The sequence below is a fragment of the Pan paniscus genome, chromosome 14 (genome assembly GCF_029289425.2).
Source record: "Pan paniscus chromosome 14, NHGRI_mPanPan1-v2.0_pri, whole genome shotgun sequence".
In the NCBI taxonomy this organism is placed as follows: domain Eukaryota; kingdom Metazoa; phylum Chordata; class Mammalia; order Primates; family Hominidae; genus Pan; species Pan paniscus.
In genome coordinates, this window is record NC_073263.2 from 36,421,136 (window position 1) to 36,448,853 (window position 27,718).

General features: G+C 41.4%; 1 protein-coding gene and 1 pseudogene across 2 annotated transcripts in view; both read right to left on the bottom strand.

Moving 5' to 3' along the window:
• Positions 1–21,983, bottom strand: part of SMAD9 (SMAD family member 9) — a 75,149-nt gene extending 53,166 nt beyond the window's left edge. Inside the window, exon 1 of one of the 2 annotated variants that reach the window (XM_034936591.3) lies at positions 21,749–21,983. The gene's annotated coding sequence lies outside the window, so the exon portion shown is untranslated. The remainder of the gene's footprint in view (positions 1–21,748) is intronic. The other variant, XM_034936587.3, reaches the window with a different exon arrangement.
• A 2,713-nt stretch (positions 21,984–24,696) lies between these two features.
• On the bottom strand, positions 24,697–25,799 carry LOC134728862 (large ribosomal subunit protein eL29-like; annotated as a pseudogene).
• Positions 25,800–27,718: the final 1,919 nt, after the last annotated feature.

The following is a 27,718-nucleotide window of genomic DNA, read 5'->3' on the forward strand; positions in this document are numbered from 1 at the left end:
ACATGGTTTCACTGGAGAGCTCTATCAAACATTTAAAGAAGAAATTATACACCTACTCTTAAGAATACAAAGGAGCAAACAGTTCCCAAATAATTTTATGAGGCTAGCATAACCCTGATGCAAAAATCTTATAAGATATTAGAAGAAAAAAGAAAACACAAATAGGATTCAGAAAAACAGATGTACACATCCTTAACAAAATATTAGCAAATCACACCCAGCAGTATAGAAAGGACTAACACACATTTTGACCAAATGAAGTTTATCACAGAAATGCAAAACTGGTATTAAATTTGAAAATAAATTAGCATGTTTCACCATACTAACAAAATAAAGGAGAAATGCCATACTATCATGTTAATAGATGCAGAAAAAAACATTTGACACTATTCAATACCCATTCATGAGTTTTAAAAAATTATTAATTCTCACCAAACTAGAAATAGAAGGAAACTTCCACAATCTGTACAGGGTAACTACAACCTATAGCTAACATAATAATTAGTGGTGAAATACTGAATACTTCTCCTAAGACTAGAAACAAAGTACAGAAATCTACTCTCACCACTGCTATTCATGATTGTATGGATGTCCTAGCCAGTGCGATAAAGCAAACAAACAAAACCAAATACAAGCATAAGGATTAGAAATGAAAAATTTTCTGTATTCACAGGCAACAGAAAGAACAAAGTAAGGAAATCCTAAAGAAATCTACCAAAAAAAAAATTGAAAAAACTGTTGAAACTAATTAGTGAATTTAGCAATTGCAGGATACAAGATAAATGTACAAAAACAATTACATTCCTATTTACCAGCAGAAAACAAATGGAAAATTAAAAAGTGAAAACATTTACAATAGCTCAAAAACCATAAAACACTTAGAAATAAATTTAACCAAAAAAAGGTGGGGCGGTGGAGGGAGAACTCGAAAATGATAGCTGCAAAACACTGCAGAAAGAAATTAAATGAAGAAATATACCATGTTCATGGATGTGCAAAATCAATAATGTTAGGATTTCAGTTCTCCCCAAATCAATCTACAGATCCCATGCCATTTTGACCAAATTCCTAGCAGTACTTTTTTGTATATGTTGATAGGGTGATTTTAAAATTTACATGAAAAAGTATGTAGAATATCGCAAAAATCTTGACTATTGACTAGGAATCAATAAAGTAGGAAGAGTCCAGATTTCTTGGGCACCTGAGCATGCCATTCATGAAAATGACAAATTCAGGAGGAACTAAATGAAGTTGGGGGTAACACAGATGCAAAGACATCCATCTTGGATTTACTGAGTCTGAGGTAGTGAGCTGGATAGAGAGTTGGGGGAAGCACAATATCAAAATGGAATTCAGTTGGTAGGTGGGTTCAGGGTCTGGAGCTCAAAGGAGAGGCTGAACTGAAGGATGGAATCCTAAATTTATCAGCATATGAGGGGAAAAGGAAACTAGTTTGGATGAGATTGTGTAGTATGTGAAAAGCAGAAGCAGAATATTTCATTGAATTATTAAAGTAGCCTTCTATAGTCTCCCTGCTTTACACTAGTCCCTCTATTCATAACACCACAGCCATGTTGGCCCAATTAAAACATAAGTCGGGTCACAATCTTTCCCTGCTCCAATCTCTCCAAAGGTTTGATTCACTCTAAGTAAAAGCCAGAAGCCTTACAATGGCCTGCAAGGTCCTACACCACTACTTCTCAGTACTGGTGGCATATTAGAATGATCCTGCTTGAGCACGAATCCGTTACCTTCCTGCCTTCTTTTCCTTCTACTCTCCCCCTTGCTCTCTCTACTCCTGCCACAAATGCCTCCTTACTTTCCCTCAAACATACCAAGTATGCAACTATTTCAAAGCACTTACTGTTTTTCCAACGTTCTTCCTGTTAGTATACACATGGCTGCTGCCCTCATCTGCTTTGGGACTTTACTCAAATATCTTAGTAAAATAAATAGCCTTCCCTATCTTATTTTATTTTTATTTTTATTTTGTGAGACAGAGTCTTACTCTGTCATCCAGGCTGGAGTGCCGTGGCGTGATCTCGGCTCACTGCAACCTCCACCTCCCAGGTTCAAGCGATTCTCCTGCCTCAGCCTCCTGAGTAGCTGGGATTACAGGCGCATGCCACCACACCCAGCTAATTTTTGTATTTTTAGTACAGATGGGGTTTCACCATGTTGGTCAGGCTGGTCTTGAACTCCTGACCTCGTGATCCACCCACCTCAGCTTCTCAAAGCGCTGGGATTACAGGCATGAGCCACCCGCCTGGCCGACTATCTTATTTTAAACTGCAAACCCCCACCACCCCTACCTTACTATCAACCTTTCCTGATTTATTTTTCCCGAAAGGACTTACCACTAAAACTATCATTATGACTACACACACACACACACACACACACACACACAAATGTAAATTATTTTACTTATTTTAAAAAAATTATTAAAGTGAAATGCACGTAACATAAAATCACCCATTTTAAAATGAACAATTCAGTGGTGTTTAATATGTTCACAATCACTGTTATGTAACCAACACCTTTACCTAGTTCCAAAACATTTTGATCACTCCAAAATAGAACCCTATACACATTCAGCAGTTTTTTCCTATTCTTCCCTCCCCATCGACCCTGGCAACCACCAATCTGCATTCTGTCTTTATAGATTTACCTATTCTGAATTGTTCACATAAATGAAACCATAAACTATGTGTGATGAATCATATATGTGTGTGTTTGTCTGTATGTGTATAAACAATTGATAGATATAGTCCATATTCCACCTTCAGGTTATTGTGAATAGTGCTGCTATAAACATTTGTGCAAAAGTATCTGTTTGAGTAGCTGTTTTCAGTTCTTTCGAGCATATACCTAGGAGTGGAATTGCTGGGTCATACAGTAATTTTACGTTTAACTTTTTGAGAGACTGCCACACTATTTTCCACATCATCTGAACCACTTCACATTCCCATCAGAAATGTATGAAAATTCCAATTTCTCTACATCCTCACTGACACTTGTTATTTTTCACTGTTTCTGTTTTTTTTTATAGCATCTTAGTAGATATGTAGTGATATATCACTGTGGGTTTGGCTTCTTTTTTGTTTTTTGGGCCTTTTTTTTTTTTTTTTTTTTGAGACAGAGTCTTGCTCTGTCACCCAGGCTGGAGTGCAATGGTGCAATCTCAGCTCACTGCAACCTCCGCCTCCCAGGTTCAAGTGATTCTCCTGCCTCAGCCTCCCAAGTAGCTGAGACTACAGGCACGTGCCACCATGCTCCGCTAATTTTTGTATTTTTAGTACAGACGAGGTTTTGCCATGTTGGCCAGGCTGGTCTTGAACTCCTAGCCTCAAATGATCTCCCTGCCTCGGCCTCCCAAAGTGCTGGGATTACAGGCATGAGCCACTGTGCCCGGTCCACTGTGGTTTTGATTTGCATTTCTCTAATGCCTCATGATACTGAGCAAATTTGCTGTCCATTTGTATGTCTTCTTTGGAAAAGTATCTATTTCAAGTCCCTTGCCCACTTTAAAATTGGGTTGTATTTTTGTTGTTGCATTGTTAAAAGTTCCTTACATATTGTGGATATATAGACCCTGAGATACATGATTTGCAAATATTCTTTCCTTTTCTGTATGTTGTCTTTTTATTTTCATTATGTCATGTGATGCATGCAAGTTTTTAATTTTGATGAAATCTTTTTGTCTTGTTATTCATGTTTCTGGTATCCTAAGAATCTATTGCCAAATTCAAGGTTATAAATATTTACCAATGTTTTCTTCTAAAAGTTTATGGTTTTAGCTCTTATGTTTGGGTTATTGATCATTTTCAGTCAACTTTTATATCTAGTGTGAGGTAGGGATCTAACTTTATTATTTTGCATGTGGCTGTGTAGTTGCCCCAGCACCATTTGTTGAAGAGATTGTTCTCCACTGAATAAAGAACTGGACTGTTTTCCACTGAATGGTCTTGAAATCCTTGTCAAAAATCAATTGGCCACACATGTTCAGGTTTATTTCTGGACTTTCAATTCTATTCCATTGATCTCTATGTCTATTCTTACATCAATACCACACTATTTTGATTACTGTATATTTGTAGTTAAGTTTTAAAATTAGGAAATGCGAGTCCTTCAACTTTGTTCTTCTTTTTTTTTTTTGAGATGGAGTCTTACTGTGTCACCCAGGCTGGAGTGCAGTGGCGCGATCTCAGCTCACAGCAACCTCTGCCTCCCGGGTTCAAGCGATTCTCCTGCCTCAGCCTCCCAAGTAGCTGAGACTATAGGTGCCCGCCACCACGCCCATCTAATTTTTTTTTGTATTTTTAGTAGAGACTGGGTTTCACCATGTTGGCCAGGCTGGTCTCGAACTCCTGACCTCGTGATCCGCTCATCTCGGCCTCCCAAAGTGTTGGGATTACAGGCGTGAGCCACCGCACCCAGCCTTGTTCTTTTTTTCAATGTTGTGTTGTATTTTACTTTTTAAAAATTATTTATTGTTTCTGTCCCTAGCACAATATGGCCTCAATTAGGATATGGACGTTTGTCCATTTTGTTCACCACTGTACCCTAGCACCTAGAATAGAGCCTGACACATATTATGTGTTTGATGTTTGCTAAATGAATGAGTGGGCTCCTGAAAAGATAAAGTCATCCACAGCTGAGATAAGCGTGAGGATGGGAGTATAAGAAGCGTGGAAGAAAATACCATGGCTAAGTAATTTCTGTCAAAGAGGAGTTTACATGGCAGGGAGGAGGGGAGGCCTAGACCTTGGGCTCTAGTGCCGAGGGGCTCTTTCTTTTTTTTTCTTTTGGTTTTTTTTTTTGAGACAGAGTCTTGCTCTATCACCCAGGCTGGAGTGCAGTGACGCCATCTTAGCTCACTGCAACCTCCTCCTCCCGGATTCAAGACATTCTCCTGCCTCAGGCTCCTGCATAGCTGGGATTACGGGCACGCGCCACCACACCAGGCAAATTTTTGTATTTTTTGTAGAGACAGGGTTTCACCACGTTGGTCAGGCTGGTCTTGAACTCCTGACCTCGTGAACCACCTGCCTCGGCCTCCCAAAGTGCTGGGATTACAGTCGTCAGCCACCACGCCCGGCCTGGAGGGGCCATTTCCAGGCTTCAATGGCAGAGTGAGCAAACAGCAGCAGCTATTGTGTGCAAGTCAGTCTTTAGTATTTCAAATGTACCAAAACTAAAAATCAGTAACTATCACATTAAACATTTTTTTCAAAAATAAAATATCAGGTAAGATGAAATGGAATGAATAACAATGAATTGTTTTCTTTGAACTGAGAGAGAAAATAGCTTTTGCATCTAATCTCAAAAGTCTCCAAAACTTTTAGTGTATACAAGTAATTCTTCTAGATAAGTTAATTTTACAGTCATACTATATATAATGCAAAAGTAACATAGTGACCTTTTTAAAAACATTCTGAACAAAATCTTAAATAAACACAATTATCACACATCACTTTTAGTCAAATTAAATAACCAGGCAGCCACATCAGCAAGTCTGAACATTACTGTTGCTAATGGAACAGAAGCCAGTGAAGAAAAAGCAGAATTACAGGGCACACGTGATAAAGCTTAAGAAACTCATTAGTAATTTTCTTTGATGCATACTATTTACTTTTCCAATGTAAAATATTTAAAATATAAATAATTATGGAAGTCCAAAGAGCACCCTACTGTTAATATATATTATGTAAACTGCCACTGAATAACTATTTGTCTTACATAGCAAATACTGCTATGTAAGAGATTAAGCAATATATTGCCACTCCACAAATCAAGCCATATGGTCCCATCTGTTTCTAGGTTCCATTACACCACACCTACTGCTGGTTAATAAAGAAATTGTTAAGCAGAGGATGCAAGTGTACCTCTTATTTGATTTTTTCAAAATCAACAATGTGTCGTCAATGTAACTTGGCAGGCAGTCTGATACCTGGTGGGAGTTAGATATGCGACTCTTGATCTTCCTTGCCTGGATAATGATTTACAACAATATGTGAAGTGTATAAACTGTCACTAAAATTGCATGGCGCTGGGATTTGCCAGGTGCGAATCGCTCTATCCAAGCCTCAGGGAAAATGTATAATTGCCCTATGCAATCACCCCAGCTTTAATTATGGTCTGGGCCTTTTATTCCCTGGACGGCAGTGACAGTCTGGAGAGAGCTTTGCCACCTGCTTGGTCTTCAATTCAGCCACTAAAAGGCCATGGGCAAATACATTGCCTTAGGCAATTTATTACCTCATCTGCAAAACCCACTCCAAGGGGCAACACTGCTACTCATCCTTCAACCACAGCTCAGACATCCCAGGACTCTGTGACTCCCCCAAATAAAATTATCTTCTCAGTCAGTACCTTGTACATATTTCTATTTTCACTTGGAACTACAATTTACTGCCCATTTGTCTCTTTATTGAACAACAAAGCCTTTAAAGGCAGCAAGTATTTTACTCATTTCTGTAGCTCCAATCTCTCCCATAAAAGAGGTGTTCAATAAATTCTTATTGTTATTTATGTTAAATGACCATAGCATAGCACCCAGTGGTGCCTAGGATATAGTAGATGCTTAATACATATTAATTATTGATAATTTTCTTCTTTTCCTTTACTTGAGATTTCACTTGTTTTCATCCTTTTATCACCATTCTTCCATTAGAACTCAGCTCAGGCTCTTATCACACTGAGCCCTGAGGGAAGACGGAGATGATTTTGCCCCCCACGGGACATCTGGCAATGCCTGCAGAAATTTTTGGTTGTTGTAACTGGGGGAGGGAGGTACCACTGGCCTCTAGTGGGCAGAGGTCAGGGATACTGTTTAACATCCTACAAGTTGGAGGACAGTCCTGAGAATGATCGGGCTCCCAATACCAACAGAGTCAAGGTTGAGAAACCCTCATCTAGACTTTAATTACTTGAAATCGACTTGGTTGTTTTACCCCACTCCCATTCTTTCTCTGTTGTAATTCACTCTTCCTGAAAATCTTAATCATTCTTATCCTGTTCAAAAGGTCTTACACTTCTTTTGAGTATCTTCTTTTGTTAGTTACAGTTACTGCCAGATTTTCAGTAATGCTAATCAATATATCAATATGAAAAGGCAGAACTGGAGCCGTTTTAAAAATTATTATTTCCGGCCAGACACGGTGGCTCACACCTGTAATCCCAGCACTTTGGGATGCCAAGGCGGGCGGATGGCTTGAGCCCAGGAGTTCGAGACCAGCCTGGGCAACATGGCCAAACCCCATCTCTACAAAAACAAAAACGAAAAACAAAAAAACAAAAATTAGCCAGGTATGGCTCTGCAGGCCTATAGTCTCAGCTGCTAGGAAGGCTGAGGTGGGAGGATCACTTGAGGCTGGGGAGTTCGAGACTACTGTGAGCCGAGATTGTACAACTGCACTCCAGCCTAGATAAAAGGGCAAGACGCTGTCTCAAAAAAAAAAAAAAAATCTTACATCCTTTGTTATATTTTTTAAAAGTTTTGTTTACTGTTTTGAAAATACAGATAGGGTCTCACTATATTTCTTGCTATGTCTCAAGCAATCCTCCCGCTTCAGCCTCCCAAAGTGCTAGTATTACAAGTATGAGCCACTGCGCCTGGACAAAAATTCTTATTTCTAATCTACATGCTTTACAACTCTTAAATCAAAAGAAAGTTTTAAATAAGGAGAACACCAAGGGAAAAATAACAAAGACTCTAAGGAATGGCAGCTAATTTTTCTTCACTGATCAAATTTCTACAGCTACAAAGGCCAAATGGCCCTTCAAATTTCATTTGAAGAATAAATGCTGTGTCGTTGAATGTTATATCACACACTGGACTGTTATCTCTTATGCTGGCTAGGTATCTTTTATTCTAACCATGACTTATTTAAAATTAATGTGAACAAAAATTGGTGGGTTTTTAGAAACAGGAAATTTAAAAAAATGTTTTATTCCTTTTATTTACATGACCATATGTTATGGAATTCCACATAAGTAATTATCTTAGATGTGAAAAGACACTTACATAAATAAATGGAAAAAATGAAGTTTCTTGAGAAATACCTCACTAAAAACCATATTCTATGCAAATCATACTTCTGATAAGGGATACACATCCAGAATATATCTCATCACCAGGAAATTGAGGCAAAAAAGAAAAAAGTTAACAGAATATATTTAAAAATTCTTAAAACTCAACAACAGCAAAAAACAAACCACCCAATTCAAAAGAGGCAAAGCACTAGAATAGACACTTCTCCAAAGAAGATATACAAATGGCAAATAAGCACATAAAAGGAGGTTCAACATCATTAGTTACTAGGGGAATGAGTGCAAACCAAAATCACAAGGTACCACTTCATACCCACTAGGATGGCTCTTGTCAACAAAACAGAAAATAACAAGTGTCAGCAACAATGTGTAAAAATCAAGGATGTGCAAAAATTTGCACATTGTTGATGAGAATGTAAAATGGCTTAGCAGGTGTGGGAGAGAGTCTGGGAGATCCTCAAAAAAGTAAACGTAGAATTACCATGTGACCCAGTAACTGCACTCCTAATTATACACCAAAAACAAGAAAATAGGTACTCAATGTTCATAGCATTATTTACAATAGCCAAAAAGTGAAAACAACCTAAACATCCATCAACGAATGAATGAACAAATTGTTATATATATACAATAAAATACTACACAACCATTAAAAAGGAATGAAATTTTGACACTTGCTACAATGTGGATGAACCTTCGAAAGATTATGCTGAGTGCAATAAGCCAGACACAGAAGGACAAATAATGCATGATTCCACTTACTTATATGAAATATCTAGAATAGGGAAATTCATACAGAAGAAAGTAGAATGAAGGTTACCAGCGGCTAAGAGAAGGGGAAAATGGGGACTATTGTTTAAATGGTACAGAGTTTCAGTTTGGGAAGATGAAAAAGTTCTGGCAATGGATAGTGGTGGTAGTTGTACATAAAACCGGAATGTGCTTAATGCCACTGAACTATATGCCTAAAAATGTTGAAAATGAGGCCATGTGCGGTGGTTCATGACTGTGATCCCAGGGCTTTGGGAGGCCAGGTGGAAAGATTGCTTGAGGCCAGAAGTACAAGACTAGCTTGGGCAACAGAGCGGGACCCCACCTCTATAAAAGTTGTTGTTGTTGTTTTTGATTAGCCAGGCGTGGTGGCACCCACCTGTAATCCCAGCTACTCAGGAGGCTGAGGCAAGAGGATGGCTTGAGCACAGGAGTCTGAGGATGCAATGAGCTATGATTGCACCACTGCACTCCAGCCTGGGTGACAGCAAGACCCTGACTCTAAAAATAAATAAATAAACGTTAAAACGGTAAATTGCATTACTATTTATATTTTACCACAATAAAGGAAAATCCTATCCAAATGTTATAGTAATTTGCTTCATCACTACCTTCAAGGGATTTTACAAATGGAGTTTCTCCCTCTGCCAAATTAGAGGTATTTTAATAAACTCTAATTTTCAGGTAGAAAATAATGTGCCATCGGTACCTGGAAGCCTTGGAAGAAAACAGAATCCCTGATAAGGTAAAATGCTGGGAAATCTTCACACTCGCCCAGGCCCAGTTACATAGGTTAATCTCCTTTCAGCAGCCCACCCTCTCTGAAGGACAGCCAGTCCCATGAGATCCCCGGCAGGCTGCCTGCCTTTCAGATCCTTTCTTCTACTTAGTGCCAATTAATGTAAACATATCCATTTTCTCTGATGGTGGTGGTTTTGAGGGGGAGAAGAAAGTACTGTTTTTAAAATAACAGTTGCTTCTATACTAAAAAGGGGAGAAAATATGGAACAATCTCTAGAGAAACCTTTTTTAATGAGATCTGTTTTCTGTTTCACAACCATCCAACAGCAATGTTACATGCCATGAATCAGTATTATTCAGCTTGATTTTCTCAGAACAAGTTATTCTTGTAATGCAAACTATAAAATTTCTTCAGTCAAAACAAATAATTAAATACAACAAACATTCCTAGATTCAACAACTGTGAGCATTCTGAAAGAAGACCGAAATACAAATTTCTGTTATGCTAAATTTTACTAATACCCCAGAGTCTCCATGACTTCAAATCAATTGAAAAGTTCACAAAATTCAAAATTCATTCTTTCATAAAACTGACTTTAGGATCCCTCCTGGAATAGGAATATAACAGAATAGAATCTACTACATAAAAATATTGGGTTAAGTGAATTTACCTTACAATACACAACTAAATATGAGAATATTTGAAGTTCATTTTAAAAATACATTATCATCACTCCTGAATTTGGGTATACTGTGGCCCAGAGGAAGTGACATAATAATCGCTTGAGTCTCATCTGATAAAATAGTCAAAAGGAAAAAAAAGAAGTGAAAATAAAAACAAATTAGCAACTAAACAACTAATTATGGTGGGAGGAGAAAGAACACACACGATCTCACTGTAAAATCAGAGACTCTCCAATAACGGCTGGATTTTTTATATTCACACTGAATTTCACATGAAACTGAAGGCCATGACTACAAGGGATATATGTGGCCCAAATGAAGACTCTTGGTTTACCAGGCAGCCTTGTGCTCATGGCAATGAAGTACTATGGTAAGCAGATGTCACTGGAATTTATACTTAATAAGCCACTTGGGAAGCCTTGGTCTACATTTACTTACATCCCTGAGATACAGTTCTCTTGGCCACTCATACAGTTTGATTTTTTGGCTAGAATGTTACTATTGATTGCATATCATTTTTAAAGTTTCAACGGAGATTTTGAATTATTTTTTAAATTAAAGAGACTAGATATAGTTTTTATTGTTGCTCATTATCACTTCTTTGGAAGACAGAAACACTATTCCATTGCCTGTTTGCTATGTAGTGAAAGGGAAGTAGAATGGGCATTAAAGCAGCAAAGACAGGAGTCTAAAGGTCATGCCCAATAGTTTGGGTCACTTAAGGTAGGTTTAGAATGCTGTATATTTTTCCATGTAATAGTCTGAATATTAAGATCATATTTAAACATTTCAGTGATAAGCCAACATAACAGTGATACAAGAGAAGGCCAGCACTACCTTGTAGAGATCATGGTGTAAGTTTCTAGTATTGCAACCTACATTCTTTACACATACGTAATAAACTGTATATAATTTACATACACATATAGTCAGCATATTCTTGGAAACACTGTATGCCACCCCACAAATGTGTTATTTTATTATTTAAGTTTGGAAGGGCCCACAATTTAATGCTTCCAGAAGCAAGAGGCAACATGATATAATGAATAAAACACAAGAATGGAGGAAGAAGACTCCAGTCTGAGTGCTAGTACCATCACTGTCATCTTCAAGTAATTAGTCACCTCCATATTGTTTCCTCCTCTGTAAAATGGAAACAATAGTCATTACCTTTTGTGCAGAAGTACTGAGGGGATGTGAGAGAAAGCAGTTTGAAAACTGTAAACTAAGATAATATTGTATATTACCAACATGGAGTTATACTTCTGTTTATTCCTCCTGTAGGCTTCACTGTGGGAGTTAAAAGGTGCCCCAAAAATTAAAAACAACCGGCTGGGCGCAGTGGCTCACGCTTGTAATCCCAGCATTTTGGGAGGCCGAGGCGGGTGGATCACGAGGTCAGGAGATCGAGACCATCCTGGCTAACACGGTGAAACCCCATCTCTACTAAAAATACAAAAAATTATCCGGGCGTGGTGGCGGGCACCTGCAGTCCCAGCTACTCAGGAGGCTGAGGCAGGAGAATGGCGTGAACCCGGGAGGCGGAGCTTGCAGTGAGCCGAGATCGCGCCACTGTACTCCGGCGTGGGGGACACAGCGAGGCTCCGTCTCAAAAAAAAAAAAAAAAATTAAAAACAAGCTCTTTAAACTAAAATTTAACCACCATTGACTCCAGGATCCTCAAATACACTATGTTCAAATGTAGAGATGGAACCATAGTGAATATGAGAAGAGGGAGGGATGAAAACACAGACCACAGAGAATTTGCAGGGCAATGAGACGACTCTGCCTGATACTACCATGGTGGATACATGTCATGATACACTTGTCCAAACCCACAGAATGTACACCACCAAGAGTGAATCTCCCAAATTTCTACTCTGAGTCTGTATCCATACATTTCACACTTAAAAGCCCACTAAATATCATGAGGTGGGGGTTGTGAGTTGACGCCTGTAACATCAATTTCAAATAAGGCTGTTCGCAATCTGGCCTCCCCAGACTGCATTCCCAGCCTCATCTCTTTTCACTCCCTTTGCCCATCACTCCTTCCCTCCCTGCCCAGAAGGTCCCTGTACAGCTCTATCTTTCCTGCTCCTTCTTCAAAACAGAGCTGGAAGCCAACTTCCTGGAAACCTTCCCTGGAGGCCCCCAGGCAACAGCACTGATCAGCTCTCTGCTGCTCCTCTGGGCTTCCACAGCACCTAACATGTGCTAGTCACTCACAATAGCACTTACCACACTTGAATCCCCAGATTTGGTAAGTGTTTTCTCCAGAGATGCCTAGCCTTCTATCAGGCCACAAGCCAAGCCACACTGTGGTCTGTACTACCTACCTAGCATGCAGGAGGCCATCAATAAATGTTGAATGAATGAAAGTAAAATCCAGTTTTATCAATACCATTAACTATTGTATTATTAATATTATTATTACTATTTTGAGAAAGGGTCTTGCTCTGTCACCCAGGATGGAGTGCAGTGGCGTGATCATGGCTCACCGCAGCCTCAACCTGCCAGGCTCAATAGATCCTCCCCCTGCAGCCTCCTGAGTATCTGGGACTACAGGCACGCCCCACCAAAACCAGCTAAATTTTTTAAATATTTTTCTCATAGAAGGGTTTTCACCATGTTGTCCAGGCTGGTCTCAAACTCCTGGGCTCAAGCAATCTGCCCCGCTTGGTCTCCCAAAGTGCTGGGATTACAGGCATGAACCATTGCACCTGGCCAACTATTGTATCATTAAGCCCCATGTAATTAATTGAAGTTCTAACCTAAAGCCCATTGCTTTACTAACGCAATACAATAAATTTCTTTGAAAGACAGAATTATATAATGCATTCCCTACTTCCTATGCATAGTCTATCTACTTAAGGTAATATTATATAGAGCATAATTTGTCTGAATACTTGCAAAGTATTAAATGGCTATAAATAATCTGTTTAATATATATATTTTTAATGATGTGTGGGCAATTTTTAAAATTTTATAGATGTGTGTCTCAAGGAAGGCTGTTTCCCGGCCAAAGGCTGCCTGGGGGGGTGGAGTTCATAAACTGATAAAGAATCACAAATAAGCCGTGTTATGAACTGCTGTTCGGGGAAGCTCAATTTTTTTTTTTTTTTTTTTTTTTTGAGACAGAGTTTCGCTCTTGTTTCCCAGGATGGAGTACAATGGCACAATCTCAGCTCACTGCAACCTCTGCCTCCTGGGTTCAAGCGATTCTCCTGCCTCAGCCTCCCCAGTAGCTGGGATTACAGGCATGTGCCACCACACCCAGCTAATTTTGTATTTTTAGTAGAGATGGGGTTTCTCCATGTTGGTCAGGCTGGTCTTGAACTCCCAACCTCAGGTTATCCACCCGCCTCAGCCTCCCGAAGTGCTGGGATTGCAGGTGTGAGCCACCGCACCCAGTCGGGGAAGCTCAGATTTTTATTTGCTAAAGAGAAGCATGAAGCAGTGGAGATGGTGTGTCAACTGCTTAGCTAGGAGTTGTGGCCATTTAAAAGCATGCAAACCACTTGAATTTGCCTTCACTCTTCCAAATACCCCTTTGATTATGTGATTCTTCTGTTCAAACCATTTAATAGTTATCATGACTACGGGTTAAAATTGAATAGTTCTCCTTTGCCTACAGATTAAATCCAAATTCCTTGCCCTTCCTTCCACCTTACTCTACAAAAACCAACCTATTTAGGGAAGAGAAAGGTGGGGTCGTTGAAAACCCAACATATTTAGGGAAGTGAAAGGTGGAGTGGTTCAAGTATCAACAATGAAGTGGACACTACCCTAGCAGCTGAATATTTCAAGATAAGACATGGTCCCTTTCCTCTATACTACTATTGAGACAGCAATCTAAGCACATTATTATCAGGCAAGTAATAGGTGCACTATTACAACAGTTACTAGAATAGTGTATTCAAAGTGGTCTGGAGGCCCCTGGCTGGCTAAAAGGGTTGGGTGGGGTTTCCTATAGGACCAGCCATGCAAACTCACCCTTGAACCAGTAAAGGGTAGCAGGGAAAAACAAGAGGAAACTGTACAAAGGCTGGATCCTCCTCCTGACAGACTCAGTAAGTAGTGAAATTCCATGGCCTAGGGATGTTCTCAGCATCTCTAAGTTCTCATAAGGACTTACTGAAAGAATCTCTTCCTGTTTATGTCTTCTATTTTACCTCTACCTTCTAGTTTACCTCCCAAATCCCAAATGAGATCATTCTCATTATCCTTGACAAGACTAACTAAAAATTCACACACAGAAAATACGGAAGTCTAATCAGGAAAAATACAGTCATCCCCAGGTATCTATGGGGGATTCAGTCCAGAATCCCCACAGACACCAAAATCCAAGGATGCTCAAGTCCCTCGTATAAAATGGTATATTTGCATATAACCTACCACATCCTCCCTTATACTTTAAATCATCTTAGCTTACTTATAATACCTACTATACTGTAAATGCTATGTAAATGGTTTTTATATCTTATTTTTTATTTGTGTTATTTTTAATTTTTTCTCCAATATTTTTCATTTGCGGTTGGTTGAATCTGTTGATGCAGAAACTGCTGACTCACAGGGCCAGCTGAATAGAGAAATAAACCCAAATAGATTACAATTTGGGGAAGTAAGACATCTTACTATTGGAGAAATATTTTAATATTTGCTTTCTTGATCTCTTTCATGCTAACTACGCTATGAAATCCTGGAGACTAGGGTTTTATTTTTGTCACTTTATTTCGTTGTGTAGTCCCCAGGGCCTGTTCTGGGGCCTCATAGGCAGGGTAGACACAATAGACACAGAGTAAATAATAGTTGAATGAATATCCTATACAAGCCCCATAAATTTACAAGTTCCACCTTCTAAAGTGATTGCTACACCCACAAAATTGCAACACTTTAAAACCCCAAGATATAATCAATACAACTCTAAAAAAATAAAGTGTATTTAGAATATCTTGTAATAAAATTAGATGCAATGACAACAGAAAGCAAGTAAAACTGCCACTCCTTTGAAATAATACCAACTTGTCATTATTTGCAAACACAGCCAACACCTAATGACTGCTTTGTGTAAACATATAGTCAATAAGCTGAAAGGGAAGCATTCATGTCCATAAATGTTTGTCTTTGACAAATATTTTATTCAACTCCTATTCCTAAAAATAAAATTCTACTTCCACTAGAAAACAAAGAATGACTAAATGCATAAACAAGAGAAAGAAAACCACATGAGACCTAAAATCTTTTTAGCTTAACACATTTTTCATCTTCCACATTCATTACCACCATTCTTGGCTTCTAATAATCACTTATGTCATTAATAATAATCACCCATATCATCAATCACTGGTGGTCTTGCTTTATGAACAAATGGTGTTCAATCCTGCATAGTTATTTGGAAACTGGAATTCACTTTCCCCTAGAACAATGTCATGAGTGCTAATGTACTTCCCTAGCCAGCTCACTAGGATCCTCTCAACTCACAACGCAGGTGCCTTTCATACCACTAACACTAATTCAAATATGTGATGTCTACCCTTGGCATCTGCCAATCTGCTTTCTGTAACACCCTCTTTCCACACTTAGGTGCCTCAAACTTCTCAACAGTGCTACTGCCCAAGCCTTAAAATGACTTACTCTTGGGCCAGGCGCGGTGGATCACACCTGTAAACCCAGCACTTTGGGAGGCTGAGGCCGGCGGATCATGAGGTCAGGAGATCGAGACCATCCTGGCTAACATGGTGAAACCCTGTCTCTACTAAAAATACAAAAAATTAGCCGGGCGTGGTGGCAGGTGCCTGTAGTCCCAGCTACTTGGGAGGCTGAAGCGGGAGAATGGCGTGAACCCGGGAGGTGGAGCTTGCAGTGAGCCGAGATGGTGCCACTGCACTCCAGCCTGGGCGACAGAGAGAGACTCCATCTCAAAAAAAAAAAAAAAAAAAGACTTACTCTTCCTTCTTCCTTCCTCACTCCTCCTCTCAGCCAAACTCCAATTCTCTCACTGTGATTCTCAGCAAAGAAAGGAGCAAGATGAATTCATGAACTTATGATGAAGTGTACTGATAAGAGATGTCAAATATTCTGCCACAAAGTGGGAAACTGATGGAATCTGTGAATCCCTTTCTGCGTTACCATTAACTCCTGAAATGTGGTACTACCAAGTCAGTTAAATTTAGATACAAGAATTCAGAAAGCAACTCCTGGCACTTCAGTTGAACGCTACCATCCATCAAATGCTTCTTAAAAAAGACCTGCAAATCTGCTGTAAGCTTTCCATAGCCCACAAGTACTTAGGACAAAATCCTTTAGAATGACATTAACCATTGCACAATTACTGCGTTTTGTGAAAACAAATCAAAATACACAGTAACCAAAGTAAATCTGTATTTGATAGGCTTCTAAGCACTTTAACAGATGAAAAGTAAAAAACAGGCTGTATGGAAGAAGATATTCCATAGATTAAAGCAGTCATTTAAGGCAAATGGCCCAGTCTATCTAGGGATGTGCTCCTGGGGTCAGTGAGTTCAGGATGTGGCTACCTCACAGTGTTCACACTTCTACTACTTGCAAACTCTAAGTCGTCAGAATCCTCAACTCAGAATCCCCAATGTCACCAACACGTTTGAATGGCCCCAAGACCACATGTATGCTATCCAGATTCCTTTGTTCAGTGATAGAAAACTGGCAACTGGTGTCCTAGAATGAATGGGCATCCCTGGCACTCCTAGTGCTTGTAAACTGAAGATTGCTTTTCGCAACTGCAGCACCAAACTCTCCTCGGGACTGAGGAGTACATGTTTTCTATTTATAGTCCCTCAGAATTAAATATGAAAAAGAAAAGGAAGTCATCAGATATTAAGTATTAAATTTCCCCAAGGGGAAATTCACATAAAAATAATCCCCACCAGTGAATCAGCTAATCAGAGTACCAAAGAATGAGACAAAGAGAGACAGAGAGAGAAGATTTTGATATTTCATATCTAAAAAAGAGGAATTGGAAATTGTCATTATAGGAAAAAATCAGAACTACATAGGTCTCCTTTACAATTATTCTTTGGGTTAAACTTTTTTCTTTGAATTAAATGTGGGCCGGGAATGAGGGGGAAGAACCATAATCTCTTCAGTGCTTATGACTTCTAAAGTGTTACAACCGTGTGCACACACATATACAATCCACCTTAATATTTATGCCTTTTATTTTAAATTCTGAATTTAAATTTTATATTGGGAGTCGTTTTGATTCTTGAAAAATGCGTTTTGAGCTGATTAGAGCTTCCCAATTAAAACGGTACAATTGAATATGTTATATGGGCATGACATTTATAAGCAAATTCTATTTTTTCACATCATATTAACTTTAATACTGGATTGTTACACAGAACATGATATATTTTAAAATGAGAGTTAGTATTGTTCGATAATAGAATGACCGAGGCACAGAAGGGAGATTCTGCCTCTGACGAGGCTGATAACAAGACCCTTTATACATCCAACGTGAACAAAGCAGCAGCTCATCTCAGTAGCAGTCTGCTTTTCTTTTGTGAGCATAGTTTGAAACACATACACTAAAAACAGTATCAATTTTTATGCGGCTATGGTGGGGGGAGGAATCAGCATATCGTGTTAGCAATTTTCTGTGGAATCACATTAGTGTTTCATTGTGGTAGCCATATCACATTAAAATCTGTTTTTCTACTAAATGGCTTCCATTGTGTATTTAGTGAATCTGATATGGAAAATTGCTAATGCAATAAGAGTATCATAGAAGCTTTCCTGACTGTAATGCTCAGCCACAATATTCAGGAGAAGGAGGCTCTCAACTGGGCTGAGGGGATTTCAGGCCTCTTAACTAGTCCTCAGCTCAGATTCAACACCAGCTTCTTGAAAGATGGACTTTATCCTATGGGTGAAATGCTTTTACAGACTTTATTTCAGGAGGGACCATGGGTTCAGTGAAAAAATGTGTCATGTATTTGTTATTTATTGATAGAGTACTATAAAGGGCACTGTGGTCAGCATTCAGAGAATAAAAAAGGTAGATGAAACAGTCCCTTCCTTCCTGGATCTTGTAAGGATGGTCTGAGGGGAAGAAATAAATTAGTCTATGAGTAACTTAATACAAAACAGGTAAGAGTTGAAAAGGCGAAGAGCCACAAGAGCTCGAAGGAGGACATACCTGGGACCAGGGTCATCACAGAAAGTCCCGTGAAGGCAGAGCCTGAACAGGGCATACAAGATGAAGAAGTCATATTTGAGGATCCTGTGGGAGGTGGGGAAGCTGGGAAGGCCTCAGCGTGGGGTAAAGGTGCACAGGAGAGGAAAGCCAGGGTATGCATGGAAACTAGCATTTGCTATTTTAACTGCAGCATAAAATAGGGAAAGACCGGGAAGATAAGCCTGGAAAAGCGGTCTTGGGTCAGCCTAACACAAAAGGAAGCCGACACCAAAGAAGAGCAGAATACAAGTCAGGCAAGTGCGGCCGAGGTGTCCGTCATGGTTTTGGGGTAGGAAGTGTCAGGATGAAGACCACCAAGCAAGAAGAACATCCAGTTTTCATGGGTATAATGACTCCTAATGCTAACAGATATCTTGAAATCCTAACAACTTTAGTTGACACAAGTTTCTTAAGAGACAAAATTTACCGGAATATTTATTTTAAAAGGTTAGTTTATTACCAAGGGATAATTGTTTATTTTTTTAATGTCCTTACTTAGGACATGGACATTCACCAGGATAACATGAAACATTGTGAAAATGCTCACAGTATTGTTAGTACTTATGCATTTACTGTTTGCATTTTTTTTTTGCTTTAGAATAACTTTTCAACCCACTAGCAACAGTAACCAAGGAAATATAAATCCAACAGCCTAGAATTACAACTATTTGAGAAGATTCATGGTTTCAACGTACTGCTGTATTTACTGTTTCATTCTGGACAGTTTCCCGTTTCTTTAACTCCTCTCTAAGTGTCCAAAACAATATACAGAAAGTCTGCACTAAGCTTCGTTAAAGCTTTAAAATTTAGCATAGTATGTCTGGCAAATCAGAAAAACCACATATTTGTCATAACCTTTACCTTCCCTAAAATCAGAGTACATCCTGTGGATAAGGATTATTTCCCACGTATTAAAGCAGAACATGATGAAACTGCTGTCCTATTTATTACAGAGGGAATGTCAGATATAAACTAGTTACCTTAATCCTACAGTGCTCACTTACGAAACACCATCCCTCCAGTTTGGCAATGCATAGTGCACTCTCATTAATCAGAATTAAACTATTTGGAAAACATATTGAGTATTTTCATACTGACATTGAATATTTTCATCTTTATGAAACAATTTCTGGACAGACTTTTTTCCCTCCAACTGACCACATGATTAGTAAAGACAGTGTACCACTTGTTTATTACTTACGGATATCTTTAGTAATGTTTCATTTAAAAAACAAAACTCTTTCTCATCCATGTCTTGGGCAATCACAGATGCAAGAGTTGACATCTGTGAATATTTTCTGATTACTTACTAACTAGGAATATATAAGTTAAAAAATTTTTTTAAAGGAGAAAAGCCAAATAGTTCATGTTGACTTTGAAAGACTGATGACAATGATGTGGCAATTCTAAAGTACTTAAGAGGTTTAACCCAAAATTTGTTTACGTCTTTGATTTTTAGTAAACACTGCACTGATAAACATGAGTTTGTTCAGATCAAGAGTATGTTGGCATTCTCTTAAGCATAGTTTGAAACCAGAGAGCTCAAGCATAAAACAGCTCTGACAAAGATAACCAGTCAAGCATAAAAATGGGAGTTGGTTGTGTCAGAATACATTAAGAGGCCGAAGGCTGTCTGGCAGACAGCTGTCTTGCCATCATTGAAGGTGACTATTACCACTAAAAGTTGTTTTTCGGATACAGTACTTGAAATTGCTGTCATCTTGTATTTAAAATGCTCCTTATTTATAAAGCGTCACATCCTTTTCTTATCTGAAGCCTCCTTCTTGGATAACCACAAACCTAAAAGCAGTCTAAAATTGTGCTGATGCTTTCCTACAAGCACAGGGAAACTCTTTTATTGAATCTTTGTCTATTTGGAGTTGAGAATGTCTTTGGCTTTTATATTTTAAATGCCTTCTTAAATATAGATCACTATTTTTAAAATGTAAACATCCAAAGGCATTCCCTCACACTTGGAGGAATGCTAAGGCAGGAGATATGCTTGTAGTAGTCACATTTCACTTTCCCAGACGGGTGCCACAAACGTTCCGCTCAGTTACTGCTTAGGAGGCAGCATTATTAAATGCCTCACGACTTAACGGTCAGCCTCCACGCTTCTTGCTAACCTACATTTCCAAAAGATCATCCGAGAAATCTGGCAAGCCACCGAAATGGTACTAGTAAACTGGATCCATCCAAAGCACTCCACAGTGCCCTGTGGGTGTGTTTCTCACTGTAAACTACTGGGTAAAGAATTTACATACAATTTTATCTCCAAACTCGATTTGTATCCTTTGTAGGTTAGTTCTCAGGAGTACCCACTCCAGCCCAGAAATAAGTCAACGTAGTACTTCCAAACTATCACTTCAAATGTCCACGGTCAAGGGCAGGAGGAGGAAGGAATAGTAACGGGAAGACTTGTCAGCGATTAGCCATCCATAAAAATGTTCTCCCAGCGCTCCTCCTTCCGATCACAAAGCTGGCGTCAGGCAGTCTCCTGTATCTGCTCCCCACCTCGCCCCCTCCCCTCTGCGGAGAGCTGGCACCGAGGGGCGGGCCAAGGAAAAGACAAACACCCCGGCTCCGACACAGTCCAAGCGCGAGCCCGGAGACACTTCAACAACATTCCTAACTTTTTTCCTCGCTTCGCATGCCTCAAAGGTAAACAAAGCAAAAAGCCTACGAAACAGAAGGCAAGTGAGGCCAATTCGGCACTGGCGAGTTTAAAAGTGGCCCCCAAAGAGTCACAATGACGACCCCCGCCGCCCCCTCTGTCCGCTGTCCCCGATCTCCAGCTACAGCAAGCGACTCCTCAGGCGCCTATCCTGGTCACTGCCCACGCCCCGGGCCCCAGCCCCGACCTGACCGCCGCCCCCGCCGCGGGTCGAACATCCCCTGACAGGTCCCGGGGCCCGCGGCGCGGGCGGATGCAGGCGCGAGGAAGGCGAGCTGCGCCGCGGCCAACTCCCCAGAGCGGTCCCCTCCGGCCCCGCGCCCACCCCACCCCACCCCACCCCAGACAGGATCCACCAAGAAACCCCGGGACAACGAGCGCCAAGAGCCAAGCCTCACGCCGAGAAGCCTCCCAGGCTGCCCCGAGGACGAACAACCTCGCCCTCCACTCAACGCGCTCACACGCACGCACACAAGCAGCGCGCGGCCGAGGAGGGCACGTCTTACCTGTCCCCGCGGTGCCACTCATCCCTCCCCCACCCAGGTCCGGCGCCCCCCACCCCGCCCCCGCGGTGGTCCCCCGGCCGCCCGCTCCGAGCGCCGCGCACTCACTGCCTGGCTGCGCGCGCCCAGCGCCTGCAGGGCCCGGCGGCGGCGGCGGCGGGGACCGAGACAGCGGCTGCGGCGGCGGCGGCGGCGGCCCCAGCCGGCGTCAGTCAGACTGGAGCCGCGAAGCCTCATCGCCCGTATTAGTGCGCCGACCTGGAAAGCGGCCAGGGAGCCCTGCTTGCGGCCCGCCCCCGCCCGCCGCCGCGCGCTCTGGCCGCTCCGGGAGCCGCAGAGGAGGGGGCTGCGCGGGCCCGGCGGGGGGCGGGAGCGAGACCGGCCCCACGGCCACGTGCGCGGAAACTCGCGGCGCGGGGGTGGCGGGGTAGTACTCCTCGCAGCGGCCTGCGGCTCGGTTCCCGCCTCTTCCCCACCCCCAGCCCCGGGCTGCCCTCTAGGTCCCCCTGCGCGACCCCAGGCTCGGCCCCTGCCCGGCCTGCTGGGGTGGCCCCGGGGTGGGGTGGGAGCCCTTTGTCTGCGTGGGTCGCCTCGCGTCTCTCTCTCCCACCCCACCTCTGAGATTTCTTGCCAGCACCTGGAGCCCGAAACCAGAAGAGTTGTCAGCCCAACAAGAATATAGGATCACCCGCCCATCAGTCTGGAGACCCTTCTGAGCTGCTGTTTCTCACATGTTTCTGGGCCCTGATAGTGACTCTCACTTGCCCTGTTTGTTCCTGATTTGCTTTTCGGAGTAAAGGGATCCTGTCCCCATGGGCAGTGACAGAGCAACTGGGCCGCAATGGCATAGGCAGAAGAAAATCTAATCACTCTGGGAGTGAGTGGTGGTTAAAACGACTCATGTAATTATGTGGATTGTAATTTCCTTACACATATTTATTTGCTTAACAACCCAGCATGTGAGATATATTATCTAATCTAATAAAAGATACAAACTTATGGGCACACAGCAATGTTACTGTACAACTTTCTCGTCTCACGGCCTGGCTGTCCCCCAGGTAGCCTGCCTCTTAAAGTCACTGTGGACTCCTGGAACCCACTCAGAAACGCCACTTAGGAAGAACCACCTCTGATTCCCCATCAGCCCGTAGCTCCTCACAGAAAAGGCATTTGCTGCAGGGGTGAACGTGGAATAAAGCCACAGGGCAGTTTTCAGCTTGCTCCTGTGTGCAGGAAAGTCATACCTCCAGTTGGCCCCGATGGCGGCTCCGAAATGTAAAGCAAGGCCTTAAATTTAACTGCTTTTTCTAGTTCTCAAAGCACTGCACTTTCTTCATGGCAGATGCTATTTTTGCATTATTATACCGTTGTAGTTGAACGGTGATTTGTTTAAAACAACATTTGCAGCAGAACCTTAAATACCATGCCTTAACCTCAAAGTCTTCTTTCTACACTGGCCCAGATACCTCTGCATCCGGCTATGTGTTGGGTTTGAGATTGTCCTGGGTGAGAAACACCAGGAAACAGCGGGACTGGTAAGGGCTACAGATTATATATTAAGGATTAGGCTGGATGTGGACTTTATTGCCAGTAAACTAATTAGGTCCTCAGAATTGATACCTTGTGGCTCAAGTTTTTAAAAATTAAATTAAGAAAAGAAATGGCCCAATCACTATCTCAGTTTCCTTCTCGTATATGAGCATAATGCGGAGGACAAGATGCAGAGAAAGAAATTATAACCTCTGCGGCGCTGGCTCATGCTTCTGGCATGGAGTCTTTCTCAGTTCGCGGAATTCTCTTGACTCTTGGCAGGCCTTTGATTTAGAGTATGTCTAGTCTGCTCTTTTCTGTACGTTCTCATTTACATACCAGGATATTTCTGCACGATGATGACTTTTTCCTGCCTAAACATTAGTCTGTCACTGATATAATTCCTATCATGTATTCCTCAAGGCTAGTATAGAAAGTTAATCCATTACACTCAAGAACAATAAGATCTGGTGAATTCCAAGAAGGAGAAAATGCTTGGCCTAAGACAGAAGGCGCAGTGTTGACACTCCATTTTACAGAAGCTGGCTGTCCTGGTTAATGGAAAGCTAGACTTTGCTTTATCTTTCCTGGTGATTTCTTGATTGGCTGTGGTTTTACTGCTTAATAGAACTTCCACCAAAACATTCTGTTATGGGAATCATATGAAAGGAGAGACTCAGTCAGAGGTTGTGATTTGGTAGAACCGCCAGTGAAATTGTGGTTCAGGACCTCAAAACCACGGCAAAACTGAAATCTGTTTTCTGAAAGATGGTAAGGTCTTGGCCTAACACGAGCTCCAGCCAGCTGTGGCCGTGTGAGAATAAGAATATCCTTTCAAGAGATAAAAGACATCCAGAATTTTATGGAAAATCTTACAACTTAAAATAGTTTTTTTCTGTCGCCCAGGCTGGAGTGCAGTGGTGTGATCTAGATTCACTGCAACCTCCGCCTCGTGGGTCCAAGCAATTCTCCTGCCTCAGCCTCCCGAGTAGCTGGGACTACAGGTGCATGCCCCCATGCCCAGCTAATTTTTGTATTTTTAGTGGAGATGGGGTTTCACTGTGTTGATCAGGCTGGTCTCGAACTCCTTATCTCCAGTTGATCCGCCCTCCCAAAGTGCTGGGATTACAGGCAGGAGCCACTGTGCCCAACCACAACTTAAAATATTTTGCAACCCACCTGGGTTTTATGGTGAACCAAGTTTGGCTAGCAATTTGCAGCCTCTGGGTTTCACTTCTCTTGAGTCCATTTGGCATCTCTCTTTTTGTTCTATGAGAGAGAAACAATAACCAAGGTCATGAAATCAATCAAATTAGAGCTTTTCGTCCTGGGAGAGAACAAACCCTTTCTCAAACCGACACAATATTTGGCCTTTCTTCCACTGTCAGGCTTCACAAGGAGGGCTGATATTTGTTTCTTCTTCCTTGCCACCCCACCCTTCCTAATTTCACCAAATCTGGCTTTTGTCTTCCGCTGTGCACTGTTTGATTTCAGTGCTGTTCTAATATTCTTAGAGGTCACCGGTGACCTTTTAATCATTAATTCAGTGTTTTGTTGACTATCATTCTTTTTAAAAAATTTTGAAACGCACCTTTATTATTTCAGTTAAATTCATGTTACTATTGGAGTTAATCAGATTTATTCATTTATTTAAAAATGTGCTTAGTAATATGTTATTTGGAACCATTTTAGGGACTAGATGAGACTGACTTTTTTTTAATGTCTGATTTTTTTTTCCTGCCTCAGGTTTATTCGTACAAATAGCACGGGAGAACACCAACCCCATGTACACGGCATCCCGGGGGTGTTGCGCTAGTCCTCTGTCCTCACGTTGGCAGACAAAGACAAAGATCTCTACTCTGAAGCCTTTGTAGGAGGCTGGGCACTTAGGGAGCCTGAGCTGGAACTGGAGCTGGAGCTGCAGCCTGGGTCTTGATTTATTCCTTGGCCTTGGCCTTTGGCCAGTACAGCCTGAGCCCCTGGGCAATGAGGGCACGAGCATACTTCCCAAGCTTGGGGTAGGGCAATATAGGCAAGTCGATCAAGCTTGCAGCTGACTCCCTTTGGGATCTTGGGCTTAACCTCCTTGGGCTTTACGAGGGCCTTGATAGCCTTAGCACGTGCACTCATGGCCTTGGCACTGTTGGCCTGCATCTTCTTTGGGCCTTTCTTGTTGTGCTTCTTGGCAAAGCACGTGTTCCTCAGGAACTCAGGGCCCACCCCCCTTAAGAGATTCGTATCGGCTGGGCGCAGTGGCTCAGGCCTGTAATCCCAACACTTTGGGAGACCGAGGCAGGTGGATCATGAGGTCAGGAGATCGAGACCATCCTGGCTAACACGGTGAGACCCCCCGTCTCCACTAAAAATACAAAAAATTAGCCAGGCGTGGTGGCGGGCACCTGTACTTCCAGCTACTCGGGAGGCTGAGGCAGGAGAATGGCCTGAACCCGGGAGGCGGAGGTTGCAGTGAGCCGATATCGCGCCACTGCACTCCAGCCTGGGTGACAGAGTGAGACTCCGTCTCAAAAAAATAGAGAGATTCGTATCTTTGTGATCGGAGTTTCTTGATGCCATTTCTGTGCAGTTTTTGGGACTGGTTGTGTGTGGTGTGGTTCTTGGACTTAGACATGTCTGCATCGTAAGCCGTGGCTTCCTGGAAGTGGAAGCTAATGTCTTTAATTTTTTTAAATGCACAGTTCAGTAGTCTTAACTATTGTCTTGCAGCAACAGATCTCTAGAACTTTTTTATCTTGCAAAATTGAAACTCAGTGCCTATTAATCACTAATGCCGTCTCCCCCAGTTAGAAACTACCTTTCTACTTTCTGTCTCTGTGATTTTTGACTGATTTGGATACTTCATATGAGTAGAGTTGTACAGTATTCGTCCTTTTGTGACCGGCTTATTTCACTTAGCATAATGTCCTGGAGGTTTATCCATGCTGTAGCATGTGACAGGATTTCTTTATTTTTTTAAGGCTGTATAACATTCTGTTATTGCGTGTATATACCATATTTTCTTTATCCATTCATCAGTGAACATTTGAGTTGCTTCTACCTTGTGGCTGGTGTGAAAAAATGAACATGGGTGTGCAAGTATCTCTTTGAGATTCTGCTTTGAATTCTTTGGATATATATCCAGAAGTGGATTGTTGGAGCAAACAGTAATTCTGTTTTTAATTTTTTGAGAAAACGCTGTATTGTTGTCCACAATGGCTGCCACATTTTACACGCCCACCAACAGTGCACAAGGGTTCCAATTTCTCTACATCCTTGCCAACTCTTGTTATTTTGTGTTCTTTTGACAGTGACCATCCTACAGGGTGCGAGGAGATGGCTCGTTGTGGCTTTGATTTGCATTTCTCTTATGAAGAGTGCTGTTGAACATCTTTTCGCATGCCTGTTGGCATTTGTATACCATCTTTAGAGAAATGTCTGTTCAAGTCCTTTGCCAATGTTTTATTCTGGTTGTAATTGTGGTGGTTGTTGCTGTCCAGTTGTAGGAGTTTCTTATGTAATCTGAAGATGAACCCTTATCAGATATGTGATTTGCAAATATATTCTCCCGTTCTGTAGGTTGATTTTTTTATTCTGTTGAATGTTTCTTTTGATGCACAGACGTTTTTTCAGTTCGATGTTGTCCCATTTGTCTATTTTTGCTTTTATTGCTTGTGCTTTTGATGTCATATTTGCTTCTCGTTCTTGATACCTCTGCTGCCCTTAACAAACCCACAAAGATTTTAATAAATTAAATCAATAAATGAATGAATATGCCATAAATAAAAAAGAACAGAAAGCCTTCTACTTACTTAAGTGGCAGGACTTACTCAACCATCAGCTCCCAGTTGAAATTTCACCTGGGCTTCCTCATAGAGTGCTCCTTCTTCCCCTCCTTGCCTCATTAGTGACTTCCCTTCCTCTGCATCCCAGTTTAGTGTCACATCCTAGAGAAGCCTTCTTGGTCTTCTCTGACTTAGATCCTCTGTTTTGTCATCTCATATGGCCTATATCTTTCTCATTCATAATCAACACTGTTGTTCCACATTGATATATAATTTAACTATTTGATCAATATCAGTCCCCTTTAATTAATTATAACATCAAAAAGAATGAAGAGTGTGTCTGATTTTGCTCTCATTTCTCACAGCTAAAACTGCATCTGGCACATAGTAAATGCTCATTACTTCTGAAATGTAGGAAGATTTACTATGAGTAGAAGAAGAGAATAGGATAATGGATCCTGGGCTTGGGCTTGAGTTTTTGATATCCCAGGTGCAGAGCAATGAAGGAGAAAACAATGCCTGCCCCTGGACTCTTTTTTGGAAGACTAACAGTAGTGTGTGTGTGTGTGTGTGTGTGTGTGTGTGTGTGTGTAGTGAGGGTGGACTGGGTGGTGATGCATGTTCATAGAGAAGTGGCAGGCATGTTAAAGGGGCTGAAGAGACAGAGTATGATCCACAAAACTTCCACTGTAAGGGTAAAACTAAGGCTTATTCTTATTTTTACGTGGGATTTAATTATTTGACGGTATATGTGGCACAGACTCTAATC